This window comes from Odontesthes bonariensis, chromosome 19 (assembly GCF_027942865.1).
Source record: "Odontesthes bonariensis isolate fOdoBon6 chromosome 19, fOdoBon6.hap1, whole genome shotgun sequence".
Classification (NCBI taxonomy): domain Eukaryota; kingdom Metazoa; phylum Chordata; class Actinopteri; order Atheriniformes; family Atherinopsidae; genus Odontesthes; species Odontesthes bonariensis.
In genome coordinates this window covers 34,082,613-34,096,802 of record NC_134524.1, presented here as the reverse complement: position 1 = coordinate 34,096,802, position 14,190 = coordinate 34,082,613, and the positions used below count along the sequence as shown (strand labels likewise).

Sequence of the window (14,190 nt, the reverse complement as noted above, 5' to 3'; positions counted from 1 at the left end):
CTCGCAAAATTTCCTGAGTTTTCGCATACCTTTTGCAAAGAATAAGAATAATAACTAGAAAGCTGCAAGCAGCTGTGAGCGGGACCGAGGTGTGCGTACGTTGGGATGTGCGCACGTTGGGGCATGCGCTGGACGCTGGAGCCGCAGCTCTGCCCACACACACGATACCCTCTGCGTACGTACGAGCACATAATAACTCCAATGCGGAGGGGTTTTTGAAAATTTCTAGGGGGCGCCACTGAGCCATTTTGCTCAGCCCACACACGATACCCTTCACATACGAACGAGGTCATCAGGGTGGACGTGTGTGCCAAGTTTCATTAAGTTGCGATGATGATAAGGCTTTCAAATCACAAACGCCATCACACGATTGTCACCGCCTGGCCACGCCCACACCGTTCAGAGTTTGGAAAAGCTTCTCAAGAGTTTTCTTCCCCCCTAGCTTAAGAGTAACCTGGCCAAGTTTGAAGATTTTAGCATTAAATATGTAGGAGGAGTTTGATCAAATGCGAGGTGTGAAAAAAAAAGATGTTTCCAACCACCAGCAGGTGGCGCTATGGGTGGATGTCACTATGATAATATGTACGCGTTCAGGCTGGGTCCAGCATTCACCGTATGAAGTTTGGGACAGATTGGATAATGTATGTGGGAGTTATAAGCAACTTAATTTGTTGTGGCGAGTGATGGCGAGTCATCAAACTTTGAGGCGTCGCCACGCCCACGCCCTTTGAGGTTTGAAAAAGTTTCTCCATGAATTTTTCCCCCCATGTCTTAAGAGTAACCTGGCCAAGTTTGAAGTCTGTAGCATTAAATCTGTAGGACAAGTTCGATCTTATACAAGGTGTAGAATCGGTCAAAAATGGCACGAAAACGCACTTTCCATCCAAAATGGCCGACTTCCTGTGGACGTGGGACCATGGCGGCATGAGACTTTTTTGTGCGTCTGGGCATGATGAATGAGTGTACCGAATTTCGTCGTCCCACGCAAAACTAACCCCAATGTGTGGACCATTTTTAAGTACCCTAGGGGGCGCCACTGAGCCACTTTGCTCCTTCCACACACGATACCCTTCACATACGTACGAGGTGTTCAGGATGGACGTGTGTGCCAAGTTTCATGACGTTGTGATGATGATAAGGCTTTCAAATCACAAACACCATCACACGATTTTCACCGCCTGACCACGCCCGAATTGTTCAGAGTTTGGAAAAGTTTCTCCATGAATTTTTGCCCCCATGTCTTAAGAGTAACCTGGCTAAGTTTGAAGCTTGTAGCATTAAATCTGTAGGAGGAGTTTTATAAAATGTGAGGTGTGGCAAAAAATGACATTTCCGACCACCAGCAGGTGGCGCTATAGGAGGATGTCACTATGATAATATGTACGCGTTCAGGCTTGGTCCAGCATTCACCGTATGAAGTTTGGGACAGATTGGATAATGAGTGTGGAAGTTATAAGCGACTTAATTCTTCATGGTGAGTCATAACTTTGAGGCGTCGCCACGGCCACGCCCTTTGAGGTTTGAAAAAGTTTCTCCATGACTCTTTTCCCCCTTGTCTTAAGAGTAATCTGGCCAAGTTTGAAGCTTGTAGCATTAAATCTGTAGGACGAGTTCGATCAAATGCGAGATGTGGAAAAAAAGAGATGTTTCCAACCCCCAGCAGGTGGCGCTATAGGTGGATGTCGTTATGATAATATGTACGCGTTCAGGCTGGGTCCAGCATTCACCGTATGAAGTTTGGGACAGATTGGATAATGTATGTGGGAGTTATAAGCGACTTCATTTTTTGTGGCGAGTGATGGCGAGTCATCGAACTTTGAGGAGTTGCCACGCCCACGCCCTTTAAGTTTTGAAAAAGTTTCTCCATGAATTCCCCCCCCCATGTCTTAAGAGTAACCTGGCCAAGTTTGAAGTCTGTAGCATTAAATCTGTAGGACAAGTTCGATCTTAAGCAAGGCGTGGAATCGGCCAAAAATGGCACGAAAACGCACTTTCCATCCAAAATGGCCGCCTTCCTGTGTACGTGGGACCATGGCGGCAAGAGACTTTTTTGTGCGTCTGGGCATGGTGAATGAGTGTACCGAATTTCATTGTCCTACGCGAAACTAACCCCATTGCGGGCACCATTTTTAAGCATCGTAGGGGGCGCTACAGAGCCAATGAGCAACTCCCAAAGATATAATGTTTAGATTCTTTCATGTCGTCGACTAGCACGTGGCGCTCGCAAAATTTCCTGAGTTTTCGCATACCTTTTGCAAAGAATAAGAATAATAATAATAATAATAAACCTTACAGATACAATAGGGTCCTTGCAGTTTCACTGCTCGGTCCCTAATAATAAACCTTACAGATACAATAGGGTCCTTGCAGTTTCACTGCTCGGTCCCTAACTAGAAAGCTGCAAGCAGCTGTGAGCGGGACCGAGGTGTGCGTACGTTGGATGTGCGCACGTTGGGCATGCGCTGAACACCGTAGACGCGCAGCTCTGCCCACACGCACGATACCCTCTGCGTACGTATGAGCACATAACCCCAATGCGGAGGGTTTTTTGAAAATTTCTAGGGGGCGCCACTGAGCCATTTTTTTCCGCCCACACACAATACCCTTTACATACGTACGAGGTCGTCAGGGTGGACGTGAGTACCAAGTTTCATGACTTTGCGATGATGATAAGGCTTTCATATTGCAAACGCCATCACACGATTTTCACCTCTGGCCACGCCAACACCGTTCAGAGTTTGGAAAAGTTTCTCCATGAAGTTTTGCCCTCATGTCTTAAGAGTAACCTGGCCAAGTTTGAAGATTTTAGCATGAAATATGTAGTAGGAGTTTGATCAAATAAGAGGTGTGGAAAAAAATGAAGCTTCCAACCACCATTAGGTGGCGCTGTAGGTGGATATCACTTTTTTATATGTGCACGTTCAGGCTGGGTCCAGCATTCACCGTATGAAGTTTGGGACAGATTGGATAATGTATGTGGGAGTTATAAGCGACTTAATTTTTTATGGCGCGTCATAAATTTGAGGCGTCGCCACGGCCACGCCCTTTGAGGTTTGAAAAAGTTGGCCAATGATTTTTTCCCCCCATGTCTTAAGAGTAACCTGGCCAAGTTTGAAGCTTGTAGCATGAAATCTGTAGGAGGAGTTTGATCAAATAAGAGGTGTGGAAAAAAAAAGAAATTTCCAACCACCAGCAGGTGGCGCTGTAGGTGGATATCACTTTTTTGTATGTACACATTCAGGCTGGGTCCAGCAGTCACCGTATGAAGTTTGGGACAGATTGGATAATGTTTGTGGGAGTTATAAGCGACTTGATTTTTTATGGCGAGTCATAAATTTGAGGTGTCGCCACGGCCACGCCCTTTAAGTTTTGAAAAAGTTGGCCAATGATTTTTTCGGCCCATGTCTTAAGAGCAACCTGGCCAAGTTTGAAGGTTTTTGCATTAAATATGTAGGAGGAGTTCGATCAAATGCGAGGTGTGGAAAAAAAAAGACATTTCCTTCCACCAGCAGGTGGCGCTATAGGTGGATGTCACTATTTTATATGTGAGCTTTCAGTCTGGTTCCAGCATTCACCGTATGAAGTTTGGGAGAGATTGGATAATGTATGTGGGAGTTATAAGCGACTTCATTTTTCGTGGCGAGTGATGGCGAGTCATCAAACTTTGAGGCGTCGCCACGGCCACGCCCTTTAAGTTTTGAAAAAGTTGGCCAATGAATTTTTCCCTCCATGTCTTAAGAGTAACCTGGCCAAGTTTGAAGTCTCTAGCATTAAATCTGTAGGACAAGTTCGATCTTATACAAGGTGTGGAATCGGTCAAAAATGGCACGAAAACGCACTTTCCATCCAAAATGGCCGACTTCCTGTGGACGTGGGACCATGGCGGCCTGAGACTTTTTTGTGCGTCTTGGCATGATGAATGAGTGTACCGAATTTCGTCGTCCCACGCGAAACTAATCCTATTGCGGGGACAATTTTTAAGCATCGTAGGGGGCGCTACAGAGCCAATGAGCGACTCCCAAAAATGTAAAGTTTAGATTCTTTCATGTCGTCGACCGGCACATGGCGCTCGCAAAATTTCCTGAGTTTTCGCATACCTTTTGCAAAGAATAAGAAAGAATAATAATAAACCTTACAGATACAATAGGGTCCTTGCAGTTTCACTGCTCGGTCCCTAACTAGAAAGCTGCAAGCAGCTGTGAGCGGGACCGAGGTGTGCGTACGTTGGGATGTGCGTACGTTGGGCATGCGCTGGACGCTGGAGCCGCGGCTCTTCCCACACGCACGATACCCGCTGTGTACTTACGAGCACAGCATAACCCCAATGCGGAGGGGTTTTTGAAAATTTCTAGGGGGCGCCACTGAGCCATTTTTCTCCGCCCACACACGATACCCTTTACATACGTACGAGGTCGTCAGGGTGGACGTGTGTACCAAGTTTCATTACCTTGAGATGATGATAAGGCTTTCAAATCACAAACGTCATCACACGATTTTCACCGCATGGCCACGCCCACACCGTTCAGAGTTTGGAAAAGTTTCTCCATGAATTGTTGCCTCCATGTTTTAAGAGTAACTTGGCTAAGTTTGAAGTTTGTAGCATTAAATCTGTGGGAGGAGTTTGATAAAATGTGAGGTATGGAAAAAAAAGACGTTTCTGACCACCAGCAGGTGGCGCTGTTGGTGGATGTCACTATTTTATCTATGCGCGTTCAGGCTGGGTCCAGATATCACCGTATGAAGTTTGGGACAGATTGGATAATGTATGTGGAAGTTATAAGCGACTTAATTTTTCATGGCGAGTCATAACTTTGAGGCGTCGCCACGGCCACGCCCTTTGAGGTTTGAAAAAGTTTCTCCATGACTCTTTCCCCCCATGTCTTAAGAGTAACCTGGCCAAGTTTGAAGCTTGTAGCATTAAATCTGTAGGACGAGTTCGATCAAATGCGAGATGTGGAAAAAAAGAGATGTTTCCGACCACCAGCAGGTGGCGCTATAGGTGGATGTCGTTATGATAATATGTACGCGTTCAGGCTGGGTCCAGCATTCACCGTATGAAGTTTGGGACAGATTGGATAATGTATGTGGGAGTTATAAGCGACTTCATTTGTTGTGGCGAGTGATGGCGAGTCATCAAACTTTGAGGAGTTGCCACGCCCACGCCCTTTAAGTTTTGAAAAAGTTTCTCCATGAATTTCCCCCCCCCATGTCTTAAGAGTAACCTGGCCAAGTTTCAAGTCTGTAGCATGAAATCTGTAGGACAAGTTCGATCTTATGCAAGGCGTGGAATCGGCCAAAAATGGCACGAAAACGCACTTTCCATCCAAAATGGCCGCCTTCCTGTGTACGTGGCACCGTGATGGCATGAGACTTTGTGGTGCGTCTGGGCATGATGAATGAGTGTACCGAATTTCGTCGTCCCACGCGAAACTAATCCTATTAAGGGGATCATTTTTATGCACCGTAGGGGGCGCTACAGAGCCAATGAGCGACTCCTAAAAATATAAAGTTTAGATTCTTTCATGTCGTCGACTGGCAGGTGGCGCTCGCAAAATTTCGTGAGTTTTCGCATACCTTTTGCAAAGAATCGGAAATAATAATAATAATAATAATAATAATAAACCTTACAGATACAATAGGGTCCTTGCAGTTTCACTGCTCGGTCCCTAATAAACCTTACAGATACAATAGGGTCCTTGCAGTTCCTGCTCGGTCCCTAATAAACCTTACAGATACAATAGGGTCCTTGCAGTTTCACTGCTCGGTCCCTAATAATCCTTACAGATACAATAGGGTCCTTGCAGTTTCACTGCTCGGTCCCTAATAACGGAGAAAAATAATAACTAGAAAGCTGCAAGCAGCTGTGAGCGGGACCGAGGTGTGCGTACGTTGGGGCATGCGCTGGACGCTGGAGCTGCAGCTCTGCCCACACGCACGATACCCTCTGCGTACGCACGAGCACATAATAACCCCAATGCGGAGGGGTTTTTGAAAATTTCTAGGGGGCGCCATTGAGCCATTTTGCTCCACCCACACATGATACCCTTTACATACGTACGAGGTTGAGAGACTAGACGTGTGTGCCAAGTTTCATGACTTTGCGATGATGATAAGGCTTTCAAATCACAAACGCCAAACTCACTTTCCATCCAAAATGGCCGCCTTCCTGTGAATGTGGGACATTGGCGGCATGAGACTTTTTTGTGCGTCTGGGCATGATGAATAAGTGTACCGAATTTCGTTGTCCCACGCGAAACTAATCCTATTAAGGGGACCATTTTTAAGCATTATAGGGGCGCTACAGAGTCAATGAGCGACTCCCAAAAATATAATGTTTAGATTCTTTCATGTCGTCGACTAGCACGTGGCGCTCGCAAAATTTCCTGAGTTTTCGCATACCTTTTGCAAAGAATAAGAAGAAAGAAAGAAAGAATAATAATAAACCTTACAGATACAATAGGGTCCTTGCAGTTTCACTGCTCGGTCCCTAATAATCATAGAGCGCTTTTCATGATACTCAAAGCCACTTCCAGTGAATGAAACAACAGCGAATCCCCCAAAGTTCTGCCAATCTCTGTCAGCGAGTTCTGGGAGCTGACGGACAAACAAGCAATGTTTTCCAACAGTTTCCTCTGACACAATTCTGCTGCATGGATTTTAGCTGTTTCTATTTGAAATGTCAGGTGACGTGCTGCTCTGAGCTGTGCTCTCAGGCTGCTGCCGCGGCAACGCCACTTCTCCTGTTCATGGGTTTGTTGGAAAGTTGACTAACATTTTTTTTTTCCCCCGAAAGACATCATAATATCACCAGCTAAATGAGCTCCTCATTAGTCTTCCTTCTAAAAGGTTCCATCGTCAAATAGATGTTCGACACGAAAGGTCCAATCAGATTTCAGCTACCATTCCTTAGCTCCACCCTCTTATCCAAATCTAGTCATTTCTGGCTCCCAAACCAAGATGACAGTATTCAAATCCAAAACTCAAGGCTTGAAAAGAGCAGTTTGCAAACTACTAGACAACCTTACAGTGGTTACAACCTTACAACCTTACTGTGGTTACAACCTTACAACCTTACTGTGGTTACAACCTTACAACCTTACTGTGGTTACAACCTTACAGTGGTTACAACCTAACTGTGGTTACAACCTTACAGTGGTTACAACCTTACAGTGGTTACAACCTAACTGTGGTTACAACCTTACAGTGGTTACAACCTTACAGTGGTTACAACCTTACAGTGGGTACAACCTAATTGTAGTTACAACCTAACTGTGGTTACAACCTAACTGTGGTTACAACCTAACTGTGGTTACAACCTAACTGTGGTTACAACCTTACAGTGGTTACAACCTTACTGTGGTTACAACCTAACTGTGGTTACAACCTAACTGTAGTTACAACCTTACAGTGGTTACAACCTTACAGTGGTTACAACCTAACTGTGGTTACAACCTAACTGTGGTTACAACCTTACAGTGGTTACAACCTAACTGTGGTTACAACCTTACAGTGGTTACAACCTAACTGCGGTTACAACCTTACTGTGGTTACAACCTTACTGTGGTTACAACCTTACTGCGGTTACAACCTTACTGTGGTTACAACCTTACTGTGGTTACAACCTAACTGTAGTTACAACCTTAGTGGTTACAACCTTACAGTGGTTACAACCTAACTGTGGTTACAACCTAACTGTAGTTACAACCTAACTGTAGTTACAACCTTACAGTGGTTACAACCTTACAGTGGTTACAACCTAACTGTGGTTACAACCTTACAGTGGTTACAACCTTACAGTGGTTACAACCTTACTGTGGTTACAACCTTACTGTGGTTACAACCTTACAGTGGTTACAACCTTACAACCTAACTGTGGTTACAACCTTACTGTGGTTACAACCTTACTGTGGTTACAACCTTACAGTGGTTACAACCTTACAACCTAACTGTGGTTACAACCTAACTGTGGTTACAACCTAACTGTAGTTACAACCTTACAGTGGTTACAACCTTACAGTGGTTACAACCTTACAACCTTACTGTGGTTACAACCTAACTGTAGTTACAACCTTACTGTGGTTACAACCTTACTGTGGTTACAACCTTACAGTGGTTACAACCTTACAACCTAAATGTGGTTACAACCTAACTGTAGTTACAACCTTACAGTGGTTACAACCTTACAGTGGTTACAACCTTACAACCTTACAGTGGTTACAACCTAACTGCGGTTACAACCTTACTGTGGTTACTACCTTACTGTGGTTACAACCTTACTGTGGTTACAACCTAACTGTAGTTACAACCTAACTGTAGTTACAACCTTACAGTGGTTACAACCTTACAGTGGTTACAACCTAACTGTGGTTACAACCTAACTGTAGTTACAACCTAACTATAGTTACAACCTTACAGTGGTTACAACCTTACAGTGGTTACAACCTAACTGTGGTTACAACCTTACAGTGGTTACAACCTAACTGTGGTTACAACCTTACTGTGGTTACAACCTTACTGTGGTTACAACCTTACAACCTAACTGTGGTTACAACCTAACTGTGGTTACAACCTAACTGTAGTTACAACCTTACAGTGGTTACAACCTTACAGTGGTTACAACCTTACAACCTTACAGTGGTTACAACCTAACTGTGGTTACAACCTAACTGTGGTTACAACCTAACTGTAGTTACAACCTTACAGTGGTTACAACCTTACAGTGGTTACAACCTAACTGTAGTTACAACCTTACAGTGGTTACAACCTTACAGTGGTTACAACCTAACTGTGGTTACAACCTTACTGTGGTTACAACCTAACTGTGGTTACAACCTAACTGTAGTTACAACCTTACAGTGGTTACAACCTTACAACCTTACAGTGGTTACAACCTAACTGTAGTTACAACCTTACAGTGGTTACAACCTTACAGTGGTTACAACCTTACAACCTTACAGTGGTTACAACCTAACTGTGGTTACAACCTAACTGTAGTTACAACCTTACAGTGGTTACAACCTAACTGTAGTTACAACCTTACAGTGGTTACAACCTTACAGTGGTTACAACCTTACAGTGGTTACAACCTTAAAACCTTACAGTGGTTACAACCTTACAGTGGTTACAACCTAACTGTGGTTACAACCTAACTGTAGTTACAACCTAACTGTAGTTACAACCTTACAGTGGTTACAACCTTACAGTGGTTACAACCTAACTGTGGTTACAACCTAACTGTGGTTACAACCTAACTGTAGTTACAACCTTACAGTGGTTACAACCTAACTGTGGTTACAACCTAACTGTGGTTACAACCTTACAGTGGTTACAACCTAACTGTGGTTACAACCTTACTGTGGTTACAACCTTACTGTGGTTACAACCTTACAGTGGTTACAACCTTACAACCTAACTGTGGTTACAACCTAACTCTGGTTACAACCTAACTGTAGTTACAACCTTACAGTGGTTACAACCTTACAGTGGTTACAACCTTACAGTGGTTACAACCTTACAACCTTACAGTGGTTACAACCTAACTGTGGTTACAACCTAACTGTAGTTACAACCTTACAGTGGTTACAACCTAACTGTAGTTACAACCTTACAGTGGTTACAACCTTACAGTGGTTACAACCTAACTGTGGTTACAACCTAACTGTGGTTACAACCTAACTGTAGTTACAACCTTACAGTGGTTACAACCTTACAACCTTACAGTGGTTACAACCTAACTGTAGTTACAACCTTACAGTGGTTACAACCTTACAACCTTACAGTGGTTACAACCTAACTGTGGTTACAACCTAACTGTAGTTACAACCTTACAGTGGTTACAACCTTACAGTGGTTACAACCTAACTGTAGTTACAACCTAACTGTAGTTACAACCTTACAGTGGTTACAACCTAACTGCGGTTACAACCTTACTGTGGTTACAACCTTACTGTGGTTACAACCTAACTGCGGTTACAACCTAACTATAGTTACAACCTAACTGTAGTTACAACCTTACAGTGGCTACAACCTTACAGTGGCTACAACCTTACTGTAGTTACAACCTTACAGTGGTTACAACCTAACTGTAGTTACAACCTTACAGTGGTTACAACCTTACAACCTTACAGTGGTTACAACCTAACTGTGGTTACAACCTAACTGTAGTTACAACCTTACAGTGGTTACAACCTTACAGTGGTTACAACCTAACTGCGGTTACAACCTTACTGTGGTTACAACCTAACTGTGGTTACAACCTAACTGTAGTTACAACCTAACTGTAGTTACAACCTTACAGTGGCTACAACCTAACTGTGGTTACAACCTTACAGTGGTTACAACCTTACAGTGGTTACAACCTTACAGTGGTTACAACCTAACTGTAGTTACAACCTTACAGTGGTTACAACCTTACAGTGGTTACAACCTTACAGTGGTTACAACCTTACAACCTTACAGTGGTTACAACCTAACTGTGGTTACAACCTTACAGTGGTTACAACCTAACTGTAGTTACAACCTTACAGTGGTTACAACCTTACAGTGGTTACAACCTTACAACCTTACAGTGGTTACAACCTAACTGTGGTTACAACCTAACTGTAGTTACAACCTTACAGTGGTTACAACCTAACTGTAGTTACAACCTTACAGTGGTTACAACCTTACAGTGGTTACAACCTAACTGTGGTTACAATCTAACTGTGGTTACAACCTTACAGTGGTTACAACCTAACTGTAGTTACAACCTTACAGTGGTTACAACCTTACAGTGGTTACAACCTAACTGTGGTTACAACCTTACAGTGGTTACAACCTTACTGTGGTTACAACCTTACAGTGGTTACAACCTTACAGTGGTTTCAACCTTACAGTGGTTACAACCTTACTGTGGTTACAACCTAACTGTGGTTACAACCTAACTGTAGTTACAACCTTACAGTGGTTACAACCTAACTGTGGTTACAACCTAACTGCGGTTACAACCTAACTGCAGTTACAACCTTACAGTGGTTACAACCTAACTGTAGTTACAACCTTACAGTGGTTACAACCTTACAGTGGTTACAACCTTACAGTGGTTACAACCTTACAACCTAACTGTGGTTACAACCTAACTGTAGTTACAATCTTACAGTGGTTACAATCTTACAGTGGTTACAACCTAACTGTGGTTACAACCTTACAGTGGTTACAACCTAACTGTGGTTACAACCTAACTGCGGTTACAACCTAACTGCAGTTACAACCTTACAGTGGTTACAACCTTACAGTGGTTACAACCTAACTGTAGTTACAACCTTACAGTGGTTACAACCTTACAACCTTACAGTGGTTACAACCTAACTGTGGTTACAACCTAACTGTAGTTACAATCTTACAGTGGTTACAATCTTACAGTGGTTACAACCTAACTGTGGTTACAACCTTACAGTGGTTACAACCTTACAGTGGTTACAACCTAACTGTGGTTACAACCTTACTGTGGTTACAACCTAACTGTGGTTACAACCTAACTGTGGTTACAACCTAACTGTGGTTACAACCTTACAGTGATTACAACCTAACTGTAGTTACAACCTTACAGTGGTTACAACCTTACAGTGGTTACAACCTAACAGTGGTTACAACCTAACTGCGGTTACAACCTTACTGTGGTTACAACCTTACTGTGGTTACAACCTTACTGTGGTTACAACCTTACTGTGGTTACAACCTAACTGTAGTTACAACCTTACAGTGGTTACAACCTAACTGTGGTTACAACCTAACTGTAGTTACAACCTAACTGTAGTTACAACCTTACAGTGGTTACAACCTTACAGTGGTTACAACCTAACTGTGGTTACAACCTTACAGTGGTTACAACCTAACTGTGGTTACAACCTTACAGTGGTTACAACCTTACTGTGGTTACAACCTTACAGTGGTTACAACCTTACAACCTAACTGTGGTTACAACCTAACTGTGGTTACAACCTAACTGTAGTTACAACCTTACAGTGGTTACAACCTTACAGTGGTTACAACCTTACAGTGGTTACAACCTTACAACCTTACAGTGGTTACAACCTAACTGTGGTTACAACCTAACTGTAGTTACAACCTTACAGTGGTTACAACCTAACTGTGGTTACAACCTTACTGTGGTTACAACCTAATTGTGGTTACAACCTAACTGTGGTTACAACCTTACAGTGGTTACAACCTTACAACCTTACAGTGGTTACAACCTTACAGTGGTTACAACCTAACTGTGGTTACAACCTAACTGTAGTTACAACCTTACAGTGGTTACAACCTTACAGTGGTTACAACCTAACTGTAGTTACAACCTAACTGTAGTTACAACCTTACAGTGGTTACAACCTTACAGTGGTTACAACCTAACTGCGGTTACAACCTTACTGTGGTTACAACCTTACTGTGGTTACAACCTAACTGTGGTTACAACCTAACTATAGTTACAACCTTACAGTGGCTACAACCTTACAGTGGCTACAACCTTACTGTAGTTACAACCTTACAGTGGTTACAACCTTACAACCTTACTGTGGTTACAACCTAACTGTAGTTACAACCTTACAGTGGCTACAACCTTACAGTGGCTACAACCTTACTGTAGTTACAACCTTACAGTGGTTACAACCTAACTGTAGTTACAACCTTACAGTGGTTACAACCTTACAGTGGTTACAACCTTACAGTGGTTACAACCTTACAGTGGTTACAACCTTACAACCTTACAGTGGTTACAACCTAACTGTAGTTACAACCTTACAGTGGTTACAACCTAACTGTAGTTACAACCTTACAGTGGTTACAACCTTACAGTGGTTACAACCTAACTGCGGTTACAACCTTACTGTGGTTACAACCTAACTGCGGTTACAACCTAACTGTAGTTACAACCTAACTGTAGTTACAACCTTACAGTGGCTACAACCTAACTGTGGTTACAACCTAACTGTGGTTACAACCTTACAGTGGTTACAACCTAACTGTAGTTACAACCTTACAGTGGTTACAACCTTACAGTGGTTACAACCTTACAGTGGTTACAACCTAACTGTGGTTACAACCTAACTGTAGTTACAACCTAACTGTGGTTACAACCTTACAGTGGTTACAACCTTACAACCTTACTGTGGTTACAACCTAACTGTGGTTACAACCTAACTGTAGTTACAACCTTACAGTGGTTACAACCTAACTGTAGTTACAACCTTACAGTGGTTACAACCTTACAGTGGTTACAACCTAACTGTGGTTACAACCTAACTGTAGTTACAACCTTACAGTGGTTACAACCTAACTGTGGTTACAACCTTACAGTGGTTACAACCTAACTGTGGTTACAACCTTACAGTGGTTACAACCTTACTGTGGTTACAACCTAACTGTGGTTACAACCTAACTGTAGTTACAACCTTACAGTGGTTACAACCTTACAGTGGTTACAACCTAACTGTAGTTACAACCTTACAGTGGTTACAACCTTACAGTGGTTACAACCTAACTGTAGTTACAACCTTACAGTGGTTACAACCTTACAGTGGTTACAACCTTACAACCTTACAGTGGTTACAACCTAACTCTGGTTACAACCTAACTGTAGTTACAATCTTACAGTGGTTACAACCTTACAGTGGTTACAACCTAACTGTAGTTACAACCTTACAGTGGTTACAACCTAACTGTGGTTACAACCTTACAGTGGTTACAACCTTACAGTGGTTACAACCTAACTGTGGTTACAACCTTACAGTGGTTACAACCTTACAGTGGTTACAACCTAACTGTGGTTACAACCTTACAGTGGTTACAACCTTACAGTGGTTACAACCTAACTGTGGTTACAACCTAACTGTGGTTACAACCTTACTGTGGTTACAACCTTACTGTGGTTACAACCTTACAGTGGTTACAACCTTACAACCTAACTGTAGTTACAACCTTACAGTGGTTACAACCTAACTGTAGTTACAACCTTACAGTGGTTACAACCTTACAACCTTACAGTGGTTACAACCTAACTGTGGTTACAACCTTACAGTGGTTACAACCTTACAGTGGTTACAACCTTACAACCTTACAGTGGTTACAACCTAACTCTGGTTACAACCTAACTGTAGTTACAATCTTACAGTGGTTACAACCTTACAGTGGTTACAACCTAACTGTAGTTAC

The 14,190-nt window shown here is 42.8% G+C and overlaps 1 protein-coding gene across 4 annotated transcripts in view; it reads left to right on the top strand.

The window, feature by feature from the left end:
* The window catches only part of snapc2 (small nuclear RNA activating complex, polypeptide 2), a 156,374-nt gene that overhangs the window by 125,103 nt on the left and 17,081 nt on the right, over window positions 1–14,190 (top strand). The window lies entirely within an intron of this gene.